A 14,916-nucleotide genomic window follows, 5' to 3' on the forward strand; every position below is an offset into this window, starting at 1 on the left:
CAAACACACACACACACACACAGAGGCAGGTTTTTCCTGGTGGCAAAAGCAGCATGACGGTGTTGGGTATCGACCAGAGAAAGATGTGTAATCCACTCCACGGGTGTTTGTTTAGACGGTTCCAGAGTGTGTTGTATTTTGCTGTGTGTCTTGTGGTTACTTTCAGAGTGAGCGTGGCGTGTAAAGTAATTATTCAGACAATAAAGCCTGCCTCTTTTGTTTCTCACACGCAGCAGAGGCTGTGTGTGTGTGTGTGTGCTTGTGTTTACGTGTCTTGTTTGGCAGCGCACTCTTCAGTCTGACTGATATTCGAGCACTAATGATGGGTGCGCGCTGATGTAAATATTGATATTACAATACCTGCATCTTTTTGTGAACTATTGATTTGAGGAGCGAGAAAAAAATCAATACTAAATATACACACTGATATCTCCCTCGCCTCGCTTTCCTTTTTTTCTCTCAAATTTTTGCAATTTCATGTCAGGAGTAAGTTTAGCTGCTTTACATGCCCGCCATATCCCACCTAACACACCCAACAATGACGCCCTATCTTCTGGGAAAATGGAGACCTTTGAGGTAAAAGTAATGGACTGATGTGAAAGTTCTGCACCTATTAAGGTGTCAAAATGAGACATGATTTAATTAAATTCTCCCGTGAGGACAGTTTTACTCATAGTTTTACAGCCTGTTGACTTTTTTTTACGGGGATATTTTAATGCAGTCTGTCTAGAAAAATTACAAAATGAATTAGTAAATTTGATTGAACAAAGTTCTCGTTAATGTCATTAATAAAACATTTAGATTCTCTGGAGTTAACACAACAGGTTTTTTTTGTTTTGTAGTATCACTGTTGTTTGGATCACTTGGGATAGATACAGTATACCTGTGACCTGTTTCCAGCTCCATTTTTCAGTTCTTCTACTAAAGTAAATTTATGTGTTTTGCAATTCAGACTTGTCATTTTTCATCTTACACTGAGTGTAGCCTTTCAGTTTATTCACTGACTGAACCAAGCAGTTTTAGCCCCTTTGCAAACTGAAGGTTTGAAGAATAGGACCAAAAAAAAATTCAAAATACTGCTTTCATGTGCACACATATTTTATTTCATTTGAAAAAGATGTTTAATCAAATCATGCTTACATCGCCTTCAGAAAGGTATTTTTTAGGAAACATTTTTCAGAGATCTGACATCAAATTCTGACCCAATATCACCACAGAAATTGACATTCTTCTATATTTTTTGGTGAGCCGGTGTGAATTGTAACCTCCATGTATATATGTTTGCTTAAAAATGAAAGCTTGAGGACATTATGGGCATCTCTTTGGTTTGGCTGTGGATGCACTTGAGAGATAGATGACTGAGGCTGATAGAGAGGCAGGTGGAGGCAGAGTAAGAAACCTTAAGTAGAAAGTGCTTGGCGAGATAGGAAAGAAAGGAATGAATCAAGCAGATTGTTGGTATTGGGAGATTACTGTTTTCATAGAGCCCCTTTTGAGTGCCTGCAGTGAGAACAAGAAAAGAAAGTGTGATGGGACAAAGAGAAGGGAAAGGACTCTAACAAAGGAAAATTAGATCGAAATCTGAAAAGGGAGAAAGGGGGAATGAAACAAAGGGAGAAAAAGAACATTAGGAGAAGCAAAGAAAAAAGGCAATAGGGGAGTGCGGCATGATAGCAAAGCAGAGAAAAAGGAGGATTTCTCTGCAGCTGTGTTCAGCGGTGCCAACTAGAATGAACTGCCTACGGGCACCCTGACCTCGGTGATGAGGCACACACAAAGATTTAACCTATGGCACACACATATGCACAGATTTCACACACATACAGAAATCTGCGGTATCACATCTCTCCCTCTCTGTTAAGTGGTTTCTGGGTCTGACGCTCATCTTTTTTTTTTTTCTCCCACGCCTCATTCTTTCCCTCCGTGTACTATCTTCATCTGTTACATCACTCAGGGAGGGAGGAAACGGGGCATCAAGATTCAGTAACACTAACCTTTACGTCCGCCATGTGCATATTGATGGCCTCCTCTTCCTCCTCGCATCCTCACTCTCTCCGTACTCTCGTCCTCCGGCTCCAGGCTCCCCGAGCCCAATTAGCCTGTTGCAGCTAATGAACGGATGATAGTGTTTGTGTGTGTGTGTATGTGTATATGTGTGTAACAAGCATGAAATAAGATTTGGCCATCCATCCGATCAGTCCCAGTTGTGGCTTTGCCTCAAAAAAAGGGGATATAGATACACAAAGCTTTAACACTGAGGAAGAGATGGAGAGACAGGCTGCTGAATGGGTTCGGCGGACAGTGGTGACTGCTGTGACAAGTATGGAGAGCACTTCATATGAATATTAAAAGTAAAAAGTAAGCATTGCATTTAGCCACAGTCGATGTAAAAAAACAACAACTTTAAATTCTTACAACTTTAAATCTAATTCAAGGTACTAACCTTAAATTAATGTACTAGTCCTCTTTTAAATGTGAAAGTGAGATAAGTTGGTGATTTGGCTTTAATTAGTTGTGTTGTTGTGCAAGTCATTTCTTATTGCAAGGGATGTCTTGAGGCTTTCTTGCAGGATTGTTGTAATTCAGACATAGTGGAGGCTTTTTGAGCATGAACAACCTGTTTAAGGTCATTCCAAAGCATCTCAATCTGATTTGATTTCGGACTTTGATAAGGTTAAAGTTTTTGCAAAGCCTTTGAAATTACAGCAAGTTGTACATGAATAAAATGAAATGCTGTCTTAGTTTTATGCCAGATGTAACTGGACTCATATCTTCCAGAAAGTTCAGCTTTTGTCTCATCAAAGAATATTTTCCCACAATCCTTGGGGATCATCAGGATGTTTTTTGGCAGATGTGAGATGACCCTTTGGGGTTTTTTTGGTTTCCTCCTTGAAGCTCTCCCATGGATGCCATTTTTGCCCAGTCTCTTTCTTTTTATTGAATCATAAAAAACTGCGACATGTGAGGCCTGCAGTTCTTTCGATGCTGTTCTGGGTTCTTTTGTGACTTCCTGGATGAGTCGTTGATGTGCTTTTAGAGGAATTTTGGTAGGCCGTCCACTCCTGGGAAGGCTCACCCCTGTTTTCTCCATTTGTGGATAATGGCTCTTACCATGGTTCACTGGATTCTCAAAGCATTAAAAATGGCTTTGTAAGCCTTTTCGGACCAATAATGTCAGTTTTTTTCTCAGCTATTTCTTTAGATTGTGTCATAATGTGTTGCATTTTGACGTCTTTAAGCCTACTTTACTTAGTCAGACGTTTCTATTTAAGTGATTTCTTCATCCAACAGTTCTGGCAGTAATCAAGCCTGAGTGCAGGAAGTGAAATTGCACTCAGATTTCCAAAAAATGTGGTTAATCACAGTTAATTCATGTTAGTGGGATTTTTTTTTTCCGTCTTAATAAAAGAAGTCATCACTTAACAACAGCATATTGTATGGTCCTGCAGCATAACCTGTTTGACTATTCCAAAGATTCAAGTGGGACAAAAATGCAAAAAACTAGGAAATCGGAAAGGGAGCAAATACTGTTTCACAGCAATGTAATTTTAATGAAAGTATAAATATAAAATATACTAATACTTCTATAAGAAGAAGTATAAAACAAGGTACTGCTCTGTACTTCTTGTAGTTGCACAGAAGTGTTATTGGTGTCAGAAAGGAAGGTTGTTGTGCAACTATTACCCTTAACATAGAGACACACACATGGAGGGACTGCAGGGTCATTGGCCTTCTCTTGGCTGGAATGGCAAAGCGATGGGAAGAGAACTAGAGATAAGGATGCAGAAAAGGCGAGTGAAGAAGGAATGGAAGGACAGGATGTGCTCCACTGCATTCAATATGACTCAAACATGAATCTGGTCCTTTCTGGCTCAGCTCCGTGCGAGTGGATGTGAAACTCGTCTCCCCTGATGATTTTATCGCACAGCAACTGAAGTTCAGCATAACAAATTCTTCTTTTGCTAAGTCACTGCAAATTTTCCTTTGAATTTCTATAACTATTTAAAGGCATCTGTAACTTGATTTTGCAAAAAAAAGAAAAATGTAGCCAGAGGATCAAATATACAAGACACCAAAAAGTGACATGACCATATAAAGATATTGGACTTCAAAACTGCATTCAGGTTATGGTGAATTTTGAAAAGAAAGTGGCTCTCTCTTCTTGAGGCCACTATAACTCTGTCATCTTAAATCAGGGCAGACAGCATTTCTGCAGTTTCCTCTTCAGTTCAGTTCAGGAAAAGTAGGTAAGTGAGTAAAGTTTATTTATATAGACAAGGAATAGTCACCAAAGGTTTTACAGAATGAGCACACCTAAAACAAGTTAAACAACACAAACACATCTGAATAAGAGTCAAGTGTGAGAAGAAAGAAACAGTACAGCGGTCTACAAATTTTGAGGGGATATGAAAATTACTTTTATTTTCATTGCATGGAAAGTCAAGAGCATGAAGGTCCAAACAACGTGCAAACTGCATCAAGGAATCAACAACTGCATTGTACTGCTAACACGACATCACCTCTTTGAAAGCATCTGCACATACAGCATGCTAACACAAAGCTAGCCAAGATCCCAGAGTGATGATGCAGCTCAGTGTGCAGCCCAATTTCAAGACAAAGTGTGTAATAGACATGCCGGTCCACTGTGTCCATTTCACGGTTTGGAGAGGCAAAGCGTAAAATGATACACATGCAGAAGTTGCAGTACCAGCAGAGTGAGATCACATATTTAAAGCCAAGAAGCCGCTAGTGAGCAAAGAAGGTATGAAGTACATTCGAAGGTCTTTCGATGCCAAAAATGATTAAGCTAGGTGGCTAATGTGTATTTAATGTGAAAGTCTGTTCAAAAGCTTTCCTATGATTATTTTCATGTTGGCTTCAAATAAAATATCTCCCTCTGCTGGTACTGCAGCTTACTGCAACTTACTGCAACTTGTGCATGTGTGTCCATTTCACGCTTTAGCTCTCCGAACCTTGAAATGGACACAGTGGGCTGGTGGTCTGTTATACACTTTGCTCTGATGCTGATTTGGAGAGTATGCTGACCCCAGCCCAGCAGCCAGAGCCTGTTCTGCAGCAGCTGTTTAGGCAGTGATGAGCAGTCAGGCTTGTAACAGTGTAGCTTCAGTTTCTACTTGCACCTCTTTGGATTGGATTTAATCTGTTTGACTTTGTGTTCAAACTTAAACACTAACAGATAGACCTTGTGTGTGTCCTCATTAGGATAGGGATTTGTGTCAGCTTTGTGACATAGACACAAACAATAGATTTCAGCCTATGTTACACATTATTGCAAAAGTAGTAGTGTAAATTTCTCCATGGAGTTGAAAACTATTATTATTCAAAAAATAGTAATAAAAAATAGTAATAAGTAATGTGTTATTTTATTTTCCTTCTCTTTTTTGAATAATGAGTGTGTTTGACATCATCTCATGCACACAAGCATTAGACTTGTTCTTATTTGGTGTTTGTGTTCTTATATATGTTTTTTTTCTGGGAAAGACACATTTCATTTTTAGATGCTGACCATGATGTCCCCCTTTGAAAGAACCCACCTCATTAGTGTCTGCAAGTCTAGACTGATTATTCAGTTCAGCCCTTCTGCTCACCTCCCACCAAAAGTCAAACATTTAGTCATGAGCAGGAAATAATTGTCCACGACACAGATAGAATTAGTAACATACATATCTGCTGCAGTCTGTGTCTGTGACTTTTTTTTCCCCCCAGAAGAATATATTACTGAAACAAAAGGCAAAGGAAGTGGGTACTGGGAAGGGAGGGGTGAAGATGGTGAGGAGGAAGAGGAGGAACTCATTAGTGAAAGAGTTTAAGTGGAATGATGAGAAGAAGCTGGAGGGAAGGACAGGATGAGATAAGAAAGGATTTAAAGTGGGAGAGAGAGCAAGAGAAAGAGAGAAAAAGGAGGGGAGAGGGGGAAGGATTTGGGAGGGAAGTGTCACTTTTAACATTCTTCACAGGGAGGGTTGGGGGTACCATCCAAGCCTTAATCCTGGTTTATATTTAGAATCTAAGATATACAAAGATGAAAATTCTGCTCAGTGCAGGTTTAAAATAATGTACTCTTAATCACTATATGGTGCTTAACTTCTAGAGTTAATGGAAATCCAGAGTTTGACTTTAGAGGCATCCCTTTTATGAGTAGGAATTGTAACATTGGGCAGAAGTCACTTTGAAGTCTGGAGCCACCAATAGAGTATTAAGCAATAAGCAATATTTTAATACTTTTGAGAGGTTGCTACTTACACAATTTAACAGTCATCTGTACACACAACACTGGTCATCCTTTGGCTTTTGTACATTTTTATGCGTATATGATTCACAAGTCAGTAAGCAAACAAAACGTATTCCTTGGAAAATGTTCAGGTACAAGGACTGGACTGACAAAAATGTGTAAAAAAGCAACCAATGACCAAAGAAACCCTTTGAAAAACCTTGAAAGAAAAGGGCTATTGCTCAAAATCAATAGTAAAAAGAATTACAAGAAAGTCTGGCTCCTTGGAAACAACATAAAAGACATGACGGTTGGCTCAAGAGTTTTGCACGCTGCTGTATCCTGGGACACACATGCCACTTGATGTATGCTCTTTGTGTTCTCTTGTCATTACTGTAGACATAAGCTCTTCTCCCTGTTTCTACAGCTGTTAAATTGTGACTTTTATTACTTGGGGCTGTTATATCGTCTTTGAAGCAATGCTTTAGTCGCCGACCAAACAACACTAAATGTTTTATTAAGCTACAAAAGCTGCTTTATATTGGTAGAAGGACTCTTATTTATCAGTGAATAGTTAGCCATTTTCTTATCTTCCCGACCTCTTGACTTTCTAGTAAAGTTTTGAATGTCATACTCTGGGTGCAAATAAAACTGGGAATGTGATGGAGTTCAAAGATTTCCTGAGCCTGCACACCTTTTTGTTCTTTTTCCATCTCTCTGTCACACACATGCATATCAACACACACACACACACACACACACACACACACACACACACACACACACACACACACACACACACACACACCTGGTACACTTGTAAAAGACTTCCTGAAATACCCTGTGATTGTTATCCCATGGGACTTTGCAGCAGAATGATCTGATTTTCTCAGCTTCCCTTTTTGTGTCTCTTTAACACATGCACATACATTCTCACATACACAAGCAAACACACGGATGGACAATCAGGATGGAAGCAGCTTCAGAATGTCTCTTGCAGTTGAACAAGTGTGCACGTCTGTCTGCGAGCGTGCATGTGTTCTCTATGCCTCGAGACTCAGATCTGCAGGTCTTCCCTGTACTGTGAGAACCAGTCAGTATTCTTTCAATGTAAGTACGTTACAGGGCAGTTTGACTGTGTGAATGTGCGTGTCTGGTTGTGTTTGTGTGTGGTTAGATCAGCCACATTCTACATATGAGTGTATTGCCCCTCTCAGTTATCTCACTAGTCACCTAATGCGAATTCACAGAGAAGCACGCGCTACCAGTTTTCTTTCATAAAACCCCCTTCTTACGCTTCTGCCTTAAGCCAGCCACTTGACTTTAATGCTCCATCTAAAACACTCCTACGTCCTCAGAAAACATCATCATGCCTGTGATGTACTGCAGTCATATCACTGCTACTCTGTGCCTGAGGGCCTTGTCAAACACAGATGTAACTGTCATCAAAATCCCACTTCCTAACATGCGTGCCACATGCTGCTGCTGTGTGTTTGTTGCATTTATGGAGGGCAGTGAGCTTTAATGCAGTAATTACTCCTCTACACGTATTCCTTTTTATTATGTGATAGGCTACACATTACCATAATGTTGACACCCAAAATTGATATTCATCATAGCAGTGAAAGGGCAGGTTAGTAATAATAAGAATGATCATCACTTAGACTGTTTATAGATAATTTCATTACCTGTAAGCTTTATCAGTAGCCCAAAAACCCACTTCAGCTTACTTGGCCTGTAATTCTTAATGCCTTTGACTTTTTTTAATTTTTATTTCATTCCTCAGCTTTTTTCCATTAATTCCTTAGTCCTACATTCAATTTAATTCAATTCAATTTTATTTATATAGCGCCAAATCACAACAACAGTCGCCTCAAGGCGCTTTATATTGCACAGTAGATCGTACAATAATAGATGATCTACTAATACATGAACTGCTAGGCCATAGAAACTCATGCCATGAGGCTGTTTTATGTTTTTGTTAATGCCAGAGGAGGTTTTGAACTCTGCAGTTATTGAGTCAGCAGAGCGCTGGTGACTTTTACGCACTGTGCGCCTCGGCTCTCGACTCGGCTTTGTAATATTACGTGGTCTGCAACTTCGCGGCTGAGTTGCTGTGGCTCCTAAACACTTCCAGTTTGCAATGACACCACACACAGTGGAATATCTGGGAGGGAAGAAATTTACTGACTAACTGAAGATAGTGGCATCCTGGATTTTATCACCTGTGACTGAATGTGGCTGAAAAGATCTGAATTCAGAGATATAGCCCAAGTATAACCCAATATTGTTGTGTATATAGTGTATTCTGAATGGCCTTTGAGAGAAAAGCTTGGAAAATAGGTTTACATTTGGTCAAAATTGCTTCTATGGTTTAGCATCGTGGAAATAAATGATACTACTGAGAAGTGAGAGGTGGCTGTATCTTTGTTGAAGCCAGCTACTAACAGACTGGTGGTGGGAAATGAGGAGACAGCTGGATTGAGGTAGCTGGACATTAGCATGTCGAAGCTAGTGATTTGCATGCATAAGCTAGCAACTTGGCTTCACACTGTACAAAATATGGAGGTAGTTTCCCGGTAGGAAAAAGTCATACGTCGTTAGCCATTGACTGTGTGGTTTTACAATCAGAGCCTCTTCTCCTCCGCAAATCTGTTTTTTTTTTTGCAACCGAGATGGTGAAATGCTCAACGTGAGACTTCAAAACAACCCAATAGCACACATCATAGTAGCTGTGTCCACCTTATACTGTCTACAGAGCTGGCTATTCTTGGCTTGTCATTAGCATGAAAAGGCTAATTACGTTACCTAAAAAAGGTCAATTCAGTTCACAACATCCCAACAACAGTCACCTCAAGGTGCTTTATATTGTAATGTAAGGACCCCATAACAGAGAGTTTAACATAAAAACTTAATTCTTCTGTTTCTCTCTTTCTTCTCTGTTTCAGCTAGCATAATTTCTTTCCTTCCCTGACTCTTTGGCTTATCTGCTAAGATTGTGAGGGTACAATTAAAAATTCAGAGATATTTATTTGTTCTGGAAACACAAGTGATAGCTGCCGGCAGTAATATGCTGTCTTTGGCTTTAATGTGCCAGTGGAATGCAAACAAAGAACAGAAACAGTCACTTTTTAGCTAATTCAATTTAGTCTCTTCATGCTAATGATGAGTGAAGTCAATAGTTTGTCAGCTACGGTATGCTAGCCCATCAGTTACCAATGTTTCTGGTCAAAGTCTCCTCAGACTGCTCAGTAGTATCATTTTTTGTCCATAATGCTGCGTTGTACCTTTGTTAAGTTAATAGAGCAGGTATTTGAAGGTGTTATCATTTTTAGCATCTTATATCTGCACTGTAAAAACTCATCTATAGAATTTACCCAATAAATCTGAGGTAACAATTTGCATAGCCTTTTTTGTGGTTGATTTAGTTCAATATATTGTGTATAAAATACCTTCAATAAAAAGCTATGAAATACTTAATTAAATTGGGTAAAATTTACCCCATATTTATGTATACATTCAACAGCTACTTACTCATTGAAATTAGGTAAAATTATCTCTTGTTTGCTAGTTGGTAATACCTGATAATTACTAATAAAATTTAATTATTATCAGTTGATAAACATTACCTATTCATATAAGGTAAAATGTACCCCCCCAAAAAAGATATTCAAATGGTTCATTATCTCAATGTTTTTATTCCATAAAAACACAGAATAAAGTGCAACACAACAGCTAATGCAGACAACACTTTCAAAGGCGACTTAGTCCATTTTAAAAGCCAAGAGCACAGAAACTCTACAAGGTTGTTTCTGTGCATGAACGTTATCAAACATCTGGGAACAAGAGGGGAAATGTGTGTGCATTGCATAAGCTCATTTTTGAGGCCGTGGACCTTGTTCAGTAGTTTCGCCCCTCCAAGTTCCAAAAACAGTTTTTGAAAAGTGTCAAATCTGTTCTTCAGCTCCTTTGGATATTCGAGGTTGAGGGCATATATCAGTCCCATCAGCAGTACACATGCCTTTGTTCGGCTTCCACATCCCTCCACCACTTGGTTTCCCTCAATCACAATGGACACATCTGATGGATCCTCCTCAGCCATGATGTTGTGGATCACGATCACCTTCATCATATTGTCTGTGTAATCCTCACATTCCTACGTGTTAAAAAGAAAGAAACAAAAAGCATACACACGTTTTATTTTATTTAAGATGCTTTTTCAATATATTTCAGTTGATCTAAAGAGGGAGTGGAAAGAAGATGAATGGAGAAGGGAGAACAGGGGATAGGAGAGGACAGGAGAGAAGAACATTAGGATCCCTTAAGTTAATAAGTAATCTGTTATCAATATGACATACCTGGCAGTCATGAAAAAGATCTTCTTGTCTTTCCCGAGGTAGCTAATGAGGCAGCAGATAACAACATCCCTTTTCTTCTCAATGCTCTGTGTCTGTAGGGAGATACAATTTAGTGAAAAGACTAAGTGGAGTGATTTACATACATTAAGACTGAATTACTTAAAAACAAAAACATGGCTGATGCCTCTCTCCAGCTTTCAACAGGTGAGAGGGTGGGTACACCCTGGACAGTCAATCACAAGGCAACATAGAGACAGACAGGATAAACAACCATGCACGCACACACTCAAACCTAAGGACAATTTAGAGACCAATTAACCTAACAGTCATGTTTTCTGACTGTGGGAGGAAGCCGGAGTACCCGGGGGGAACCCACACATGCACAGGGGGAACATGCAAACTCCATGCATAAAGACCCTGGGCCAGGATTTGAACCCAGGACCTTCTTGCTACCCACTGCAGCCTTCCATAATTACATATTTGTGAAAAAAGTCAAATAACATACGTCATTCAAAGTGTCCAGCAGAGGTCTCATCTTGGAACCAGCAGCTCCTCCTTTGGCACGCATAAGCTGCAAAAGATAATCACAATCCTCAAAAACACATGGCACAGTTTCAAACTTTTTAGATGGCCACCAAGATGTTCAAAAACTGCCTCTCATTGTCAAAAGAGCATGAATTACAGACAATGCATGTGAACGAAAGGATGTTGCCTGGCTGGGATGACTGTGAATGATGCCTTGACAAATGTGTCCTTAATGCACCCCATGGCTTGACAGTGCAAGGGCAATCTGCATGAAGGCAGGGTATGGAGTGGACTCGACCAAAATGCCCATGTATTAGCCTGACGTGTTTCAGCAGGTCTAATCTTTTTGTGGTTGTGAAGTTGCACAACTTGCATTTCCAATTCATTTTCACATAACTGAGGACTTTGGTTAAGATTAACCACATTTTGAAGGTCAATGTGATTTATTTCTTTAGAAACTTGCATACCTGTAAAGGATACACCGGGGGTGGGGACGTGGGTGGGTGTGTCAGCCCTAGAACTGGTAACAGAGTCGTCTATCAGTGAGCCTCTGCTTGTAAAGGACACACGTGAGGACCTGAAAAAGAGAGCAAATAGTGAGTGTCCACATACACAGATTTTTCATGCAACAAAAATAAGAAAATACATTACACAAAAGAAATTTTCAGACATGTACCTGGTTACAAGTTATTTATCAACCTGAGTCTCTTTAATGAAGGTAGAAATTAAACGTAAGGTGAATATTCTTCTTCAGTTTTTCTTTGCTCCTCTTATCTGAGAAGTCTGTCTGTCTGTTATACTTAACAAGGGTCTGTTATGCAGAAATTACAGATTGTGTACTTACCTCACTAAAATAAAGGCATTGCAATTGCATAGATTAATATCCATGCTTCATGGAATTAGCTTCATAGATCATATTCATAGATGTAATATGCTTCACAGAACATGCTGTATTTCTCCAAATTATAGCCCAGTTATATAATATTCAAAATTAATTTGGACCCCAGGTGTTTAAAAGAACCAGGTTTCTATATGTGGCCCGCTGAATAATTGGGGACGTATGATTATGAAAACAATTATTAAGCACTGACGTTCTAACACTACCCAATATAATATAAAATCAATTCAAAAATATTTTATTTGATCCCACAATTCAAAAAAAAAAAAACAACTTAGGTGCAGCAACAGTGGGTATGTTCACACGCCCTCCCTCTCTTAGATATACTTGACATTACTTGAGCCAGTATCTTAATCATCAGTAAGTAGGAGAGACTTTCTATCCAATCAGAGGTGAGGAAGGCGGGACCTGCCCCTACGTAAGATACTCTTTAACCACACATCAATAAATACAGTTAATAATTCAAACTCTCAGAGCAGTCTTTGTTTTTACTGATCGTTTCACGTTGGCTTTATTTGTTTTGCTGCTGAAAAATCTCCCTATAGCTGGAGTTCATGATGCTGCTGTGTCCCAGTGTTTCCCCAGTGCGAACAGCTGAGCGAAGCGGTATCTGCATGCCAGAACAAGCGACTACTGCCGCGCACATTTTTAAATACAAGCAAGCATGCTTCAGAGCTTTTTCAGAAAGTTCTGGTGCTGCTAAAACAAAGCCGCCAGTTACAGCTGGGAGAAAGCTTTCAGTGAGCTCTCCGGGATGATGAGCTACAGTGAAGATGAATGGGAGACGCAGACGGATGCAACAGCTGTTTTTAAGAGTTTTAAAACACGGCTGTTGGGAATGATCTGCCCAGTGTTCATAGAATTTCAAAGACATACAGGATTTAAGTTTGTTTACCTGCTTTATGTGTTGACCCAGAAGCAGAGCCACCACAACTTAAGGATTGCCGCTCTCATTTCTCAAAATAACAATAATAATAATAATAATATTACTAATAAAAATCGTCTGACGTCCATTTTCTTTTCCATCAAGGAAGGAAAGTAGTTTGCAAAGACCGCGATTGTAATTATTGGGTGTGTCCAAATTCATGGGCTGCATCCTCCCGGGACGTATTTGTAGACCGATTACGTCACAGCGACGCTCGAAGGCTGACCAATGCGTCCTCCTTTTCCCGAATTTGAAGGATGGGTCGGGTGTGTCCTTCGTGGCCCATCATATCCCAGAATTCATAGCGCTGCCCAGCCAAACTCCAGTTTCCGGCAATGGCGGCCGCTACTAAGTTTTAAAATTACTCTTATTATTCTTTCTGGGTCACATAATAAACTTTTAACATATTTTCAGGCGAGAATGTGGGTGTGTAAACTTCAAATATCTGCTCGGTTTATCAAAATATCGCATATTTGCACAAGTGCTTCGACGTTTTCGGAGATGTCTGTTACCCACCAGCTCGATAGCTATAGCCGAGAGCTCGAGGGTCACTAGAGCCGCCGAGAACGGAACAACTCCTGGCACATCATTTTCAGATCACCGCTGTCTTTCGCTACTCAGGTTAAATGTAGGTTTACATCCGGCCTACCCGACCTTCTGAGGACCGGCCCACATAGCCCGCGAAGGCCGGGCCCTCAGGAGGATTCAGCCCATGAATTTGGACACGGCTTCAGTGTTCCGATTACCAGTCCGGGACTGGTCATGCATGCTGACTGATAAAAAGCGCACCACGAACACATTTCATTGCAACTTACCTACAGTTGTCTAGACGGTTAACAGACAGCAACAGATTCAAAGTTTCATTTCAAGTAATGGTGCATTACACAGACCTAAGCAATACAAGTAAAGTGTAATAGCTCATTACTTCAAAAATTACCATTTGCATGCGCTATTATATATTATTCACCCTATGTAAATAGCTTACCTTCACTTCTGTGGTTCGATCGGGTTCGATGGAAGCTGAAGAAAGGACGCAGAATTTGCTTGCTGTCCCGCACAGTCAAAAAGCGCGGTCTGGCGCATGCGCAATTAGGAACATAAGACTCACGGTTTGGGGGTATATTTTACTGCATTTTTTAATGTAATGTTGTTACTCTTAAGAAAAGGGTATAATTAACCCATTACTTTATAATTCCTTGGCTGAGTGCAATAATAGAGTAAATTTTATATGATTTGCATAGATTATATATACCTCTCTCCAAAATAGCTTTTATCAGTGTGTTAAGAACGAGTGGCTGAAAAATTATCCTACAACTGTTATTCTCTAAAAATACTTTTAAATTGGAAACAAAACACTCACAGTGTCTTAAAGACAGTGCGCCAGTTAAATAAAATCACACTAAAAACAATAAGGTGAATAAGGAGGGAAGTGTGTTTGCACATTGTGTAACAAATTGTGTCAGAATAGTTTAAGTTGCAGACTAAACCTGCCACAAGCAGGACAAGTTATACATAAGGAGAAAAGTTTTGTGTTCTAGTTACTACAGACTGGCCATTTGCAGGTAGGTGTTATCCACACACACTCACACACACACACATTGTCCACCCAGGGTGATTCTCAGTATCCCTCTATAATGATGTTGAGCTGTTGCCCAAATACTTATTGATTGCCACTGAGCTTCTAGTGAACCTGACAGCCCATGCACACACACACAAAATGTACACACACACACACACAGTCCTGTGTGCAGACATCACTGCAGTGGGTGGGAAGCCCTGTGGAATGGATATAACGAAGGGGGCAAGAGAATAAAAAAGAAGGGAGGACGATGTAGCAATTAGTACAGGAGGTTTATAATAATGACCAGTGAGAGGTTTATTAAAAACTTTGATGCAAAGAAGACAGTAATCATCTCTCATCAATTTAATGTATTTTAAATTACAGGAAAAAACTTGTAATAACTGTTCTCGTGGCTAT

At 39.8% G+C, this 14,916-nt stretch overlaps 1 protein-coding gene and 2 long non-coding RNA genes across 3 annotated transcripts in view; 1 reads left to right on the forward strand and 2 right to left on the reverse strand.

Annotated features, from left to right (window-relative positions):
• The window catches only part of grin2aa (glutamate receptor, ionotropic, N-methyl D-aspartate 2A, a), a 167,751-nt gene that overhangs the window by 75,394 nt on the left and 77,441 nt on the right, over positions 1-14,916 (forward strand). The gene's annotated exons all lie outside the window — the stretch shown is intronic.
• On the reverse strand, positions 9,911-10,625 carry LOC120439741. The gene is made up of 2 exons (XR_005612714.1): positions 10,591-10,625; positions 9,911-10,388 (listed from the first exon to the last, which is right to left on the reverse strand). It is a non-coding gene; the product is annotated as an uncharacterized LOC120439741 (long non-coding RNA).
• On the reverse strand, positions 10,626-13,989 carry LOC120439742. The gene is made up of 4 exons (XR_005612715.1): positions 13,924-13,989; positions 11,583-11,692; positions 11,096-11,161; positions 10,626-10,682 (listed from the first exon to the last, which is right to left on the reverse strand). It is a non-coding gene; the product is annotated as an uncharacterized LOC120439742 (long non-coding RNA).

The sequence above is a fragment of the Oreochromis aureus genome, linkage group 4, assembly GCF_013358895.1.
Source record: "Oreochromis aureus strain Israel breed Guangdong linkage group 4, ZZ_aureus, whole genome shotgun sequence".
NCBI classification, from domain to species: domain Eukaryota; kingdom Metazoa; phylum Chordata; class Actinopteri; order Cichliformes; family Cichlidae; genus Oreochromis; species Oreochromis aureus.